Genomic DNA, 12,306 nt, shown 5'->3' with positions numbered 1-12,306 from the left:
ACACTGACCCAGAGGAGTATGATGACTTTTGGGGAAGCATTGGCATAGGCAACTACACAGCTGGTCATGTGAATAGCACAAGCATCATGCATCCTACAGTGAGATATGCCCACAAGGTTCTCTCTCATATACCCTTTCCCCGAAGAGAGACTTGAACAGTTCAAGCCAATGAGATTGGCTGTCTTATAGCAGGGCTGCAAACATTCATAAGAGGTTACAACATCGCGCATCCGCCAATGACCAATGCCGAAGACACTTGTGTTGCGGCAGTGTTCCTACACAAAATGGTTCATTACCAAAGCTGGGTATGAACAACAACAGATAGTATTCCAGTTCTAAGTATGGGCGGGCTTGTCACTCCCATTTTAGAAGCGAAGGGCATTGAGCTTGGTACATTTGACCATGGAATTGCAAGGCTTGATCTAGTTTATCTCAAGAAGACTACATATTTGGATAGATAGACTGAGAGAGGCTTCTATGCATACATAGGTTTCATTTGGCGCAGCATGAAAAAGAAGAGGCTCCTACTCCCTCAAAAAGATGTCACATCTCTTTATCACCAGTTTGTAACAAGCTGCCACATTGCAGATGATTACTTCTATAAACTCAAGGATGATGGGTCTGCATGCCATTCAAAGCTTCATAGAAAGAAGAAGTATGTAGGGAGGATCCAACCAAAGACCCTTGACAAACTGCTCCTCCAAGTCCAGTCTATGGTAGTGCGTGCTACGACTTCCTACCATTTAAAGAAGCTGTTACTAACAAGGCTCTTAGAGAAGCGCACACCCACATCCACCTTCTCCAGCTATTTGTCAAATGGAAAGGGAAGACCATCAAGAAGCTTGTAAAGGGAATGAAGGGTTTGAACAAAAAGTTGAAGCATGTGGAAGAAAAGCTTGCCATTGCAAGTTGCTCTAACCCTAATCCAGGTGGTTGTGGACTCAAGTGAGGGGCCAGCAGACATGGTTGAAGATGAGATGGAGAGGCACTCATTCCATGGGGAAGCTAGCAATGCTATTGGCTTTCATGACCCACCAAGAGCTTCAGCCTATGAAAGGTGACAAAGGAGGAAGAGGAGAGCATAGAAGTCTCCAACACCATGCAATAGCAACTCTTCCTACTCCCTTTACTCCTCCATGAACTAGAGGTACACTCCAAGTCATTGTACATAGAGTCTTTTCTTATTTTCGTTTTTATTTTTCTGTTAGTCTTTTTCCCGACTTTTTTTTACAACGAGACGTTGTGAAATAAGTTTGGTGGGAGAGACTAACCATCTAACATTGTGTTTTGTTTTGATTTTTATTTTGTGTATGATGCATTGTTAATAGCTATGTGTTGAGAAAAATAAAAAAAAATGAAAATTTTCAAAAAATCAAAAACAAATGCATGTAGTTTTGCATATTTATTATTGTCTTCAGGATTGAGTCTAGAAGCATATAGTATGCATTTTGCATTTGGAATGTTGATGAATTTGCCATGTTTGAAGTAGAGTCTTAGGATTGAACCCACAGCCCTCATTTATAGTTCATTGGTGCTTGTTTAATCATTGGTAAAAAATGAAGAATCTAAGCTTAAAGCATTGTGTCACTTGAAAGCATCTTCTTCTTGTGTGAAGCTTGTATGATCATTGCTGCATCTCTATATTATTTGGAATTTAATTTGATCTTTAAAATATATTGCTTATGGGCTATGAATGCTAGCTCATGGAACTTAATTTTGGGTTAAGAATCTCTCTCTCTATTTATTTGACCCAATCCCTTGCCATACCTTTAAACCCCGGCCTTTTCTTTCAAACCTTGTGTTGTTTGTTGAGTAATGCCTCTTTGTTTATAATGCTATAGGTTGCATAAACCACATAAGGCTTAGTCTGCTCTTGCAATGCTAACACTGGTGTAGTAGTCAGAATCTCCTTCAGGCTTGCAAAACCGTCTTCACACTCCAGTGAACACACAAAAGGAACATCCTTCCTAGTCAACCTAGTCATCCGTCGTGCCTTGCTCGCAAAATCCCTAACAAACCTTCTGTAGTACCCTGCCAAACCAAGAAAACTCCTGATCTCCGTGACATTTTGTGGTTAGGCCAATCTATGATAAATCTTCTTCGGATCCACAGAAAATCATTCTGCAGAAACAGTATGATCCAGAAATCCCATATCTCTCTGCAAGAAAATGCACTTACTCTACTTAGCAAATAGTTATGCTCCCGCTGCTTCTCCAGAATGCTTTCAAATGCACCGCATGCTCCTCATGACTCTTGGAGTACATCAGAATATCGTCGATGAAAATAATGATAAAAAAATTCAAACACTCCTGAAATACGCAGTTCATCAACCTCATAAAAGCTGCTGGTGCATTAGTCAAGCCGAAAGGCATCACCATGAACTCATAATGCCTATAACTTGTCCTGAAACCCGTCTTCCTCACATCTGCCTCATCTATCGGAATATGATGGTAACTCAACGCCATATAATTCTTAGAGAACCAAGTAGCACCTCTCAACTGATCCAGCAACTCATCGTTCCTGAGAAAAGGTACTTGTTCTTCACACTGACCCGGTTCATACCCCGATAATCAATGCACAAGCAGAAACTCCTGTCCTTCTTCCTGATGAACAATACCGGTGCTCCCCACGCTGAAATGATAGGACGAATGAATCCCTTGCTCAACAAATCCTCCAGCTGCTTCTTCAACTATGCCATCTCTGCTGGAGCCATCCTGTAAGGCATCTCGGATAATGCCGTAAATCCCTGGATCCATCTCAATCGTGAAGGGATCAGACCAAGATGATGGTAACCCCAGCAACGACTGGAACACGTCCTCAAACTCCTCAACAACCCAAATACCTCAAACCATAGACTGCCCAACTGACTCCAACATTGGAATTGTAACTAGATAGGCCTATAGCCCCTTCTCGATCATCTTCTCTGCCTGCACAGCCGACATAACCAGACTCCCCGAAGTCGGCCTCACTCCCTGATATACAAACTTCTCTCTTCGACACTCAAATGCTACTCTACCCTGATGACAATCCATATGTACTCAGTATCAATGCAACCAATCCATACCAAGGATGACATCAAACAACTCCACGGGGCTGATAGCCAAATCTGCTAGCATCAACTCTCCTGCAATCTGAATATCAACACCTCTCGCCCATCCAAACACCCTTAGAAACTGGCCTCCCGCGAATCTAACAACTCCCAACTGCTTTCTAGGATCTCCTTTGATATTGGCGCTTTCGGCGCACTCCAGGGTAATGAAGCAATGAGTTGCTCCAGAATCAAAAAAATGTGAGAGTGGGACTTCAACCTGCCCACCAATAAGGTCCGTACACAAAACTCATGTGCTAAGAACCTAACATTTATCACAGGCAATTCATAAATCAGAAGTACTGAAATTAGTCTCAGAAGTTATACATGTGAAATAATTGCATGGTGTTGAAATGCATTTAATTGTTAAATAAAAGTGTTATAAGGGTTATAAGGGAAGCTTTTACTATTTAAAAACTTAAAATATGTAATTTTCATAAGTTCTAGTTAATATTTATACATGTTTGCAATTATTTTCGAATAATAAAGATAAATATTATGGAATAAAAGTGTTTAAAAATCGATATAGTCTAACTTAGCAAAGAAAAATAAAAAACTGAGAATAGTTATTAGTTTGACATGTAAGAATTGATGTCTCTTTTTAAATATATAGAGAAAATATTATTTTGTTTATTTAACTGTTATAAGGATTTTATTTTAATACAATTTTATGTTTTCTGAAAAAGCCATTAATATTGATATATATATTTATTTTATTAATTCTATTTTTTGTAAATTTTTATTAATTTATTTAATATTGATATGTAATATGGTTTATAAAATATTTATAAGAGGAAAAACTTTATAACATGTCTATTATATGAACATATTGTTCATTAATATAATTTCAAACATAAATTAAATAGAAAACTTTTAAAACACTTATTTTAAGCATTTAGGACAATAAAAATCTTAAAATGTTATTTCTCAATAGAATTTGTATCTTTTTTTTTGATGAGGTAAAATCGTATTTATGTTAAATTTGACTTAATTTTATTATAATGTTAATCAGTTTAACATAGTATTAAATTGGACTATCAATGGCTCTAGAACTAGCATCACTTACTTTGACAATAGGGGATACTTATGAAGATAGGCCGGCCAAACAAAAAAAACGTGCAACGGGCTCCCCGTTCATTAATGAAAATTTTCTCTTGGAAACCTAATATGTGATTTTAAGTTTTACTAATAAAAACTTTTTGATCGTTTATATATGTTTGTATACACTACCGATCGTTGATTTTAGACCCTAATTATTACATTTCTTTTTACTTGATAATTAATTACAATTAGATAACTACATTTAATTGGTCTATTATTAAATAATAATTATAATATAGAATAGAGTTAATATAAGTTTCTTGAATGTGGTGTTATTTGTAAATCAAATGAATTAAAAAAAGTTAACATTAAATGTTTCTTATTAATATGTGTGATAAACTCAGGAAATCATTCTATAAAAAATGGAGGGAGGATATTTTATCATATTTTAATAGATTATAAACGACATACAATTTTATGTTTCTGTAATTTAAGACATTTATCAAAATACATATTTATGTTTTGTGTAAATTAAGACATTTATTGTAGAAACTATTAAATTATAAAAATATAGTGAATGTACGTAGTTATTCGGTTTTGATACTAACAAGGTTTATAGAAGATTAATGAGAAACTTAAAAAATTTATGTTTTTGTGAATACAAATTCTGTCTGCTGTTTCAATTCACAAAAAATATCAAACTAAAAAAATGAAACTTCAGTGATTTGGCCATTAAAATTCTAAGAGTTTTATTTTCCAAGGTAATTTGTAATTTTGTTTTTGGCGAGAGAAGTTCTTGTTCACGTTAAACTTAACCAAATATAGCTTCAATGTTAGTCAAAAATAATAGATTTTTCAATTTGCTTTTCACTAGCTGTAGTTCAGCAAAATCTATGCAAAATAGATGATTTATTTGGTCAAAAATAATAAGATGACGATTTTTTAAATTAGTACATATTAATTTTTTGACGATTTAATTCCTATAATTAAATTAAAGAAATGTTGAACAAAAGAAAAATTACCAAAATTGCTGTTAATTAAGTTGTCTTCCTCAAACCTTGTTTGTGATCCAAGAATTACTCATTGCCTTGATATATTATTTACGTTATTTATTATATTATATGTGACTGATATTATTTAGATATAATTTCATAAAATTTATTAAGACGTGTACTGTAAAACAGAAATCTTATATAAAATAGAGTGATAATAATATTTAATTATTCAATGTTGATATATAAAAAGGGAAAATCCCACAAAAAAAACCTCAATGTGACACCAGCTCCCAGTTTAAACCTTAGAAGTTTTGCACTTCCACTTTTATACCTCAAAGTAATAATATTGCTACTATAATACCCCATATTGGCTTACACGTTCGTGGCATCACAAAAGTTAACAGAAGTTTTACGGAAATTTTAATTTGTTAACAGAACAGTTAACAGTAGTTAACGTTGTTTGTGTTAATAAAATGTTATTTTATATAAATTAGAATAGATAATCTGGAAAACTTTAGGGAAAAAAAAACAATAAATAAATATAAAACACACATAATTCATAGTAAAAAATTCCCAGAACTTGTTTAAAAAAACATATTTTGTCCCAAAATCTAAAATTGACAACACAAAAACCATAAAGTTTTCATCCCAAAACTGAAACTGAAAGACATGAACATTCAAAGAGGAGGTTGATGGTCATTGTTAGACATATCATACACCTTGTCTCCAAACACTTGAAATGGCCGACCTGTGAATGGACTATAAAATGTTCCAACTCCTCTTGAAACATTTTCCACTTTTCTTGTCTTTAAAGGTCGTCCACGCTTCTTGTTTTTTGGTTTGTTGGAGGAGACTGAAGGCTGTGGTGTACTTGAAGAAGCATGAACTGCAGAAGATAATTGATTCGGTTGAAACGGTTGAGAGCTAATTGCAGAAGAAGTTTGATCGATTGTGGTGGATTCAGTGGTTGGTAATGGATGAGAGCTAACAGCTGAATTGGCTCTAGGTTTCCTTGTCTTTGGTTGACGTAGTGGCTGAACCTAATTCACACAAATAAAACAGAGAAAATTTAAAACCAATTATCAAGCATTGGTCAAATAAAAAAGAGAGAGAAAGTACCTCAACTAATGGAAGTTTCCGAGGTCTACCACGTCTGTTTTTTGGTCCCTCCACAACAACAGTTTCATTTTTACAACCACTTTTAATATGACCAGCTTGACCACATTGGCTACAATGTGGTATCCTCCCATGTCTAGTTGATTTTCCTGCATTTTGGAGTGATTCAAAAGGTTCTTTTTTTTCTGTCACGATTCTTTGGTCTACCTCTTGGCTTGCGAATATTAGGGATCCCAATGGGGAGGTTTCCATGTTTTCGTCCACAGTTGCTCACCATTGACAGGTTTTATATTATCCACATATGTGTTCTTCAAGTAAGAGGATTGGTAATAATCAGCCACATACTTCTCTGGATTATCTTGATTGTCGTCTAAAACACATACAGCATGTTTGCATCATATGCCTAACAAACATAGTTAATGAGACTTATATTAATATCATCAAAAAATTAAACTCAAATTCAGGTTCACAGAAAATACCTGTCAAATCCCATCGGCGACATGCACATTGATGTGTTGCCAAATCAACTGAATAACCAATGTTGAACTCTGTAACTTCATACAAGTATTTGCTGCTGCGTAATGTCTTGCAATACATTACAATACTTCTTATCCTTTCTTGCTTTCTCCAATATAGCAAGTGTGATAGGTGTGAGATGAGAGTCTAACTTGTATGCTTTTAACCACCTGCGAGATATCCTTGTCATAGCTTGTCTTCGTATATCCTCCAACATTGTTATAACAGGCTTTGTTCTGGCCATTTTAATAGTCCTATTGAAAGCTTCTGAGAGATTGTTGTGGACATCAGCACAATGAGATTCCGGGTTGAAAAATGCTCTACACCACCTTCTTGGCTCTATCACAAGCAACGCCTCATATGCAGCAGGATCATATGCATGTACCATCTGCATATTTTTTTCATATTCTCCTTCATGGTAACTGTAAGCAACACCCCAAAACAAGTTTTTATACTCTGACCTGTTGAAAGACTTCTTCCAATTAGCATAAATATGTCTTGCACACATACGATGCTCTGCTTGAGGAAGTTCAGCAGCAACCGCAATAACAAGACCCTGAAATAGTTGTCAAGACATTAAGGTTTAGGAATTGTCAATCAAAATAATTTTCTTAAATAAATTTCCAAAGTAAAACAAAATGTTACCTTCTGTTTATCAGAAATGATGGTAAGATTTTTGCCAATTCCCAAGTTTAAATCCAACTTAAGCTTCTGCAAAAACCAGCCCCAGGTATCTTTATTTTCCCCTGTTACAACTGCCCAAGCTATTGGATACATCTTGTTATCTGCATCTCTACCAATAGCTGCAAGTAAATCACCCTCTAAATCCCACTTCAAAAAGCAACCATCCAAGCCAATCACAGGTCTACAACACTTCTACCAACTCTCCCGAAACTCTTTAAAACAAATGTAGAAACCATTAAATTGTTGTCTACCATTGATGTCAACTGTTAATATCTCAGTAGTGATGTCCTTGTTAGACCTTCTAAGCTCTTTCTCATAATCCCATAGTTTGCCAAATTGTATTGATTGAGCTTCAAGGACTGAATCTAGAGCAATTCGTCTTCCTTTGTAGCACTTTGATATGTTAACAACAATGTCATAGCGTTCCTTGATAATGTCTTTTATCGCTGCAGCTGGTAAGTTAACATTCCTTCTTATCTCTTCTCTAAACAACCCTCCAATCACACCTTGTTTCAACATTGATACCCGACTTGATTTTCCATGATTGTGCTTGTAGTGACATACCTTCACCATCCACTTATTCAATCTAGGCTCCACTGAACAATACACTCTCCAATTGCACTTCTTTGTGCGACAAATGGCAGCTATCCTACTTGCTTCTGACCTGGCCATCTTTATATCATATTGAGTATTCAAAGAATAACGTAATAATTGATCTTTAAACTCCAATCCACTGTTGAATGTTTGAAACAACCAGATATAGGGCTTCGTATTTAAATCTCCATGATACTTCTGATTTCTTTTTTCTCGTTGTGGATTCTTCCATTGCTCCCACTCCTCTTCTGACTCTATTGGAGTATCTGGATAATTTACATCCTCTAAGCCAAACTCTGGATCTGTTTCTTCTTCTTCTTCGTCTTTTTTTTTTTGCATCTTCTTCAGCCAATTTACGCATAGCTTCATCAAACTCTGCAGTTGTCTTTGTACCTTCGTCAAACACTGTCTGAAACCTATCATCATTAGCCCCATTTCCTGCATCTATCACAACGTCATCTGCATCATCGATCTCTGTTTGACCCTTACCTTCATTCTGATTCTCATTCAACATATCAGTTCCACTAACTACTTCTTTTTCATTGTTATCAACCTCTTTCTCAACTACATGTGTTTCATCTTCAGATTCCTCAGGGTCATCTTCTTCCTTTGGCGGCCTGTCATCATCATTACCTGATTCATAATCCATTTCTTCTTCCATCCTCTCATCTTCATCAGCTTCATATCCTTTTTCTCCCATCCCCTCAGCCATTATACTTGTTCCATCAACAGAACCAATCAAATGATCTGGACAACCATGCTCAATAAATACATCAATCTCACCTGTTGATTTTGCAGAAGAATGTAGCTCGGGCATGTCAAAATTTGAGCTATCAAACACATACTGCAACATCTTCATCTCCTCTCTTGCATCTTTGAACCAAATGATACTTATTGGGGCCTTAACACATTCAGACCTACAGCAGTCTTCAAACTTCATCCATCCAACCTCTGCCAATTTCCAGAAGACAATTTTACAACCTAATTCATGAAGATAGTTGTAATCATCTTCTACTTTCTTCATTTCTCCACCATAGTGGATTGTTAGTTTAATCATCTCCTCACTGTATAATAACAAAATGAAAAAAAAAAAGCAGAACATCAATCTCTAGTCTCGTAAAAAGGAAAAAAAAATGAAAACACTTGCAATTTTCATACGAAACCACCCACTCAAACCCAGAAACACGAATTCAATCGATACATTACATCGCAAAAGTCAAAATCAGAAACCCAGAAATCTTTCTAATCAATTGGGAAGATCATAAACAGTAATAATCAACTAAAACTGATAGGCTGAAACAATTCTTACCCCATTTCGATCAGTGGAATGCTATATTCTTTGATTCTCCTTTTCTCTACTCTACGTCTCTCTCTTTCGTCGAGTCTTTTTTTTTTTTATGAACTCCCCCAAAACGATTTGGGGATTTTAGCATTTTTAATAATTGTAGTTTATTTAAAATTTTGTTTTATGTAGTAGTATTAAAAAAAAAAAAAACAGATGCACGTGGCCAATAAATCGAATAATTAAACTGAGATAACTTTTGTTAACAGTTCTGTTAACAGATTCTGAAATTCTGTTAAATTTTGTGATGTCACGAACATATAAGCTAATTTAGGGTATTATATTAGCAATATTATCATTTTAAGGTATAAAAGTGGAAGTACAAAACCTTCAATGTTTAAACTGGAAGCTGGTGTCACTTTGAGGTTTTTTTGTGGGATTTTCCCTATATAAAAATGTTTAAAAATGTGTGTATTTTGTGAATATACGATCGTGTGTTATTATAATTCAAAAATAAAGAAATTATTGTAGAAACTAACAAATCTTGATTTTTATAGTAATTAAAATATAATAATTTTTCTATATTCAAAATGGTTTAAAATTGTAAAAATCTTGATTTACGTGTTTTGGTCAATTTTACTTTTTAAATTGCCAAGAGAATATGTAATTTTTTTATTTTTTGGCGAGATTAGTTCCTATTTACGTTAACTTAGCCCAAAAAAATTATAGAATAAATATTTTTTTTTATAAAAAAACATAGTAAAGAATTGTAAAAATCTCGATTTACATGTTTTGGTCAATCTTACTTTTTAAATTGCCAAGAGAATTTGTAATTTCTTTGTTTTTTGGCGAGATTAGTTCCTATTTACGTTAACTTAGCTAAATTAGTTTTAGTTTTAGTGTTAGTAAACCTTTATAAAAGTTTTAAATTTGACTTTCATTTTCTCTGGTTTACAAAATCATATTCAACCCGAAGATACTGACAGTTTTAAAAATTATTTTATAGTTTTGAAGATTATATATCCTTAATTAAATTAATGAAACATTGAAGAAAACAACCAAAAGTTGGGGATTAATAAAATTGTCTCTCATAATCCTAGCTCTTGATTTTTAGATTCACTGATAAACATGTTTTAAGTACTTATTTGATGTAAGAGTTTATCCAACTTCGATCGTTTTTATGGGTAAAGTTTAATAAATAACTTCGTTAGCAAGATAACATCATGGGCAAAACATTTATTAAATAGAGAAAATGAAATTTCATTCATGACAAAATACAACAACATGTCAAGACCAACCCAAACATGTAACTAAAACACACATAACTCAAATATAAAGGTTTATTGAAAATTTAAATAACGAAAACTTAAGATACAATCAAATTCTGATCACCACTGTTTCTTATTCAGATCCAAATCCTTATTGGTGTTCTTCATATTCAAAGTCTTCTGAATTTGATCACGAATCTTATCATGAAATCCAACAGATGAAGAACCCATCTCAATCATATGCATGACACTTGATGATGAAGAACCCATCTCAATCATAGGCATGACACTTGATGATGAAGAACCCATCTCAATCATAGGCATGACACTTGATGTTGTAGCGACATCAATAGGAACAAGGGACGAAGATGATTCATCATCATTCCTCTTCAGAATCTCCATCCTACGAGTAACATCTTTGAGATGTTGTTCAATGACAGAACCAAAATCTCGAAGATCACATTTCGGGAGACGAGAAACCAAAGTTTTGCCACTAAGACAATCAAACATGATGTTTTTCATCTCCAGCTCTTTGTTCTCTCTCCGGGCCTTTCTCCAAGACTCGGTGGCTTTGGTGATCCTTTGTTGGAGAAAGGACTCTTGGTTCACCATCTTCTTGGTTTGGTCCATCACCGACATCATCCTCCATTGGGACACAACCTTGTCAGCCGCCTCTCTCGATGGCCACACCTCCGGGTTCGACTCGTATGCACTGTTGACGATAACACAGATGGGGACGTCACATAGAGTTGCCAACTCATGAGCTTTCTTCAGAACACCTCTTTTTCTTTTCTTGAATGTTGATTTTCTTGCTGTCTCATTTTCAATGAAAGCCATTTTCACTTTCTTTCTCGTCATTATTTTTTTTTAATTTTTTTTTTGCTTTTGTTTTTGATATTTGTTATAATTTTTGAAGGGACTAGTGCTCCTTATATATATATAATCTGATTGTTTAAGATAAGGAAATTTTATCACAATTTAAAAAAAAAAAAGAAATTTTATCACAATTCAAACATATACAAATCTATATCATACCTTCTAAAAGATATCATAACTGGTAATAACTGAATGGAAAGAAATATTTATATCTATAGAAGTAAATTTACTATTCAACTATGGGTAATTGTTTTTACTTTTATTTACTATTATTTTACTTTTTTTTTTCTTTTCTAGTTTACTATCAAGGAGTCTGAATAGATTTTTTTTTTCCTGTTAAAATATATTTATACCCACTTTTTTTTTCGACCAAACATTAATAAAATTAAAAGATAACTCCAAGATTGGTGGCCCAAATAAGAAGATAAGAGTTTACAAAAGTAGATTCAGAAAGTAAAGGTCTTGAAGACCGAGCAAGGCAATCAGCCCTTGTGTTGAAGTCTCGTGGGATCCTAGCTAGGGTGAAGGAGGGTAGGAAGACCGGAGCACTGAAAAATCTTCCAGCAGATTCGAAAAAGCGCTTCGGTCTGAAAAATCCTCCAGCAGGAAGGGTACTACCCACTTTATCAACTATTAATTTTCCTTGATATGCAAAAGTGTGGGTATTAACAAGAACCGACAATTGTATATATGGGTATATAGAAAACGTGCGTAATTGGGCTGATTTTAATAATTTTATTTCTTATCCATGACCATCATTATTCTTAATTGGATGCCTTAAAAATCCCAATCAAACAGAGGGAAATATATTATTTCGAGGTTAATTTCACTACTAAGACACACATA

General features: G+C 34.3%; 3 pseudogenes across 1 annotated transcript; all 3 read right to left on the bottom strand.

The window, feature by feature from the left end:
• Nucleotides 1–5,705: 5,705 nt before the first annotated feature.
• LOC147919236 (uncharacterized) lies at nucleotides 5,706–6,647 on the bottom strand (annotated as a pseudogene).
• Nucleotides 6,648–6,666: 19 nt separating this feature from the next.
• On the bottom strand, nucleotides 6,667–8,596 carry LOC147919235 (uncharacterized; annotated as a pseudogene).
• A 1,944-nt stretch (nucleotides 8,597–10,540) lies between these two features.
• On the bottom strand, nucleotides 10,541–11,496 carry LOC147919234 (agamous-like MADS-box protein AGL80 pseudogene; annotated as a pseudogene). The gene has a single exon (XR_015592943.1). The product of XR_015592943.1 is annotated as an agamous-like MADS-box protein AGL80 pseudogene (transcript).
• Nucleotides 11,497–12,306: the final 810 nt, after the last annotated feature.

The sequence above is a fragment of the Camelina sativa genome, chromosome 20 (genome assembly GCF_030686135.1).
Source record: "Camelina sativa cultivar CO46 ecotype springtype chromosome 20, ASM3068613v1".
NCBI lineage: Eukaryota > Viridiplantae > Streptophyta > Magnoliopsida > Brassicales > Brassicaceae > Camelina > Camelina sativa.
Note: the sequence above shows the minus strand (reverse complement) of the source record. Positions and strands in the feature narration are given on the sequence as shown.